A 3,155-nucleotide genomic window follows, 5' to 3' on the forward strand; every position below is an offset into this window, starting at 1 on the left:
AAGGGAAAAGTGTCTTATAAGAATTTAAACTCCGGGCCCTAAAAACTGGGTGTATATCTCAATCTAATAATACACGTAGCAGAGATGCCTCCTCGCAGCAGTCCCTCCTCCACGCTCTGATTGGTTCTTTGGATAGAAGGAAAACCTATACATTACGTCAGCTAGCTCTTGGGGCCGCAGTTAGGAAAGAAACTTTTATAGGGATAATCTATATATTTTTGACATAGAAAAAAATTTGGAGATTAGTACGATTTCCTGATTTTTAAAGTTCTGGTGGCTTATCTGGAGCTGATGGGATTGGGGCCAGGATCCAGGGTCGGAAGACGTGGAAGGGAATGACATCTGAAATGTTTCAATACATCTTCATACACAGTCTAAGAGCCAAAGGGAGTAGGTGCGAGTTCCCTGACTAATTACACTTGCTCCCTAAATTCTCTCCTCGGTTTGCTTTCTCGTCATTCCTCTGCCCCGACATTCCACGCCCGGAAGGATAAGAGAGTTGTTTGCACCTTCAGAACAATCAAATATGCTGCATCTCCTGTTTCCCTACCTCTTTCCATTCCCAATCCTTCCCCTATGGTCCAGCAGCTTTTATTTTTTATTTTTTATTATTTTTTAATTTTTATTTAATAATTACTTTATATTGACACTCGTTTCTGTTCCAATTTTTTTTTCCCTCCCTCCCTCCACCCCCTCCCCTAGATGGCAAGCAGTCCTTTATATGTTGGATATGTTGCAGTATATCCTAGATACAATATATGTTTGCAGAACCGAACAGTTCTCTTGTTGCATAGGGAGAATTGGATTCAGAAGGTATAAATAACCCGGGAAGAAAAACAAAAATGCAGATAGTTCACATTCGTTTCCCAGTGTTCTTTCTTTGGGTGTAGCTGCTTTTGTCCGTCATTTATCAATTGAAACTCAGGTCTCTTTGTCAAAGAAATCCCCTTCCATCAAAATATGTCCTCATACAATATCGTTGTCGAAGTGTATAATGATTTCCTGGTTCTGCTCATTTCACTTAGCATCAGTTCATGTAAGTCTCGCCAGTCCTCTCTGTATTCATCCTGCTGGTCATTTCTTACAGAACAATAATATTCCATAACATTCATATACCATAATTTACCCAGCCATTCTCCAATTGATGGGCATCCATTCATTTTCCAGTTTCTAGCCACTACAAACAGGGCTGCTACAAACATTTTGGCACATACAGGTCCCTTTCCCTTCTTTAGTATTTCTTTGGGATATAAGCCCAATAGAAACACTGCTGGATCAAAGGGTATGCACAATTTGATAATTTTTTGGGCATAATTCCAGATTGCTCTCCAGAATGGTTGGATTCGTTCACAACTCCACCAACAATGCAATAGTGTCCCAGTTTTCCCGCATCCCCTCCAACATTCATTATTATTTTTTCCTGTCATCTTAGCCAATCTGACAGGTGTGTAGTGGTATCTCAGAGTTGTCTTAATTTGCATTTCTCTGATCAATAATGATTTGGAACACTCTTTCATATGAGTGGTAATAGTTTCAATTTCATCCTCTGAAAATTGTCTGTTCATATCCTTTGACCATTTATCAATTGGAGAATGGCTTGATTTCTTATAAATTTGAGTCAGTTCTCTATATATTTTGGAAATGAGGCCTTTATCAGAACCTTTAACTGTGAAAATGTTTTCCCAGTTTGTTGCTTCCCTTCTAATCTTGTTTGCATTAGTTTTATTTGTACAAAGGCTTTTTAATTTGATGTAATTGAAATTTTCTATTTTGTGATCAGTAATGGTCTCTAGTTCATCTTTGGTCACAAATTTCTTTCTCCTCCACAAGTCTGAGAGATAAACTATTCTATGTTCCTCTAATTTATTTATAATCTCGTTCTTTATGCCTAGGTCATAGACCCATTTTGATCTTATCTTGGTATATGGTGTTAAGTGTGGGTCCATGCCTAATTTCTGCCATACTAATTTCCAATTATCCCAGCAGTTTTTATCAAATAATGAATTCTTTTCCCAGAAGTTAGGGGCTTTGGGTTTGTCAAACACTAGATTGCTATAATTGACTATTCTGTCTTGTGAACCTAGCCTTTTCCACTGATCCACTAATCTATTTCTTAGCCAATACCAAATGGTTTTGGTGACTGCTGCTTTATAATATAATTTTAGATCAGGTACAGCTAGGCCACCTTCATTTGATTTTTTTTTTTCATTAATTCCCTTGAGATTCTCGACTTTTTAATTGTTCCATATGAATTTTGTTGTTATTTTTTCTAGATCAATAAAATATTTTCTTGGAAGTCTGATTGGTATAGCACTAAATAAATAGATTAGTTTAGGGAGTATTGTCATCTTTATTATGTTCGCTCAGCCAATCCAAGAGCACTTAATATTTTTCCAATTATTTAAGTCTGACTTTATTTGTGTGGAGACTTTTTTATAATTTTGCTCATATAATTCCTGACTTTCCTTTGGTAGATAGATTCCCAAATATTTTATGGTATCAACAGTTATTCTGAATGGAATTTCTCTTTGTATCTCTTGCTGTTGGGTTTTGTTGGTGATGTATAAAAATGCTGAGGATTTATGGGGATTTATTTTGTAGCCAGCTACTTTGCTAAAATTATGAATTATTTCCAATAGCTTTTTAGTAGAATCTCTGGGGTTCTCTAGGTATACCATCATATCATCTGCAAAGAGTGATAGTTTGGTTTCCTCATTGCCTACTCTAATTCCTTTAATTTCTTTCTCGACTCTTATTGCCGAGGCTAGTGTTTCTAATACGATATTAAATAATAATGGTGATAGTGGGCAACCTTTCCAGCAGCTTTTAAAGTGAGTCTTGTGGCTGGTGATGTCCGAAGAGCAGAAGCTAGGGGAGCCGTTATTCTCTTTCGAGAGGTTGACCTACGCGTAAGAAATTCAATTTTTTTCCCTCTGGAATGAGATAAGTAGTATAAGTCGCTAAGAGCGTTAGGTGTTTAGCACCTAGAAACCCCAATTCTCTTTCTCTCTAGACTCCGCCCCCAGTCGGGTCAGCAGCAACAATCGTCCATTCACAGAGATGCAAACCTCCGGGATTCCTAGAGAGGACTCGGAAGTTTCTTCCGGGAGGGGAAGGGGAGGGATTTAGCGGCACTACCAGCCAAGGGCAAGGAA

Source organism: Antechinus flavipes, chromosome 4 (assembly GCF_016432865.1).
Source record: "Antechinus flavipes isolate AdamAnt ecotype Samford, QLD, Australia chromosome 4, AdamAnt_v2, whole genome shotgun sequence".
Taxonomy (NCBI): Eukaryota; Metazoa; Chordata; class Mammalia; order Dasyuromorphia; family Dasyuridae; genus Antechinus; species Antechinus flavipes.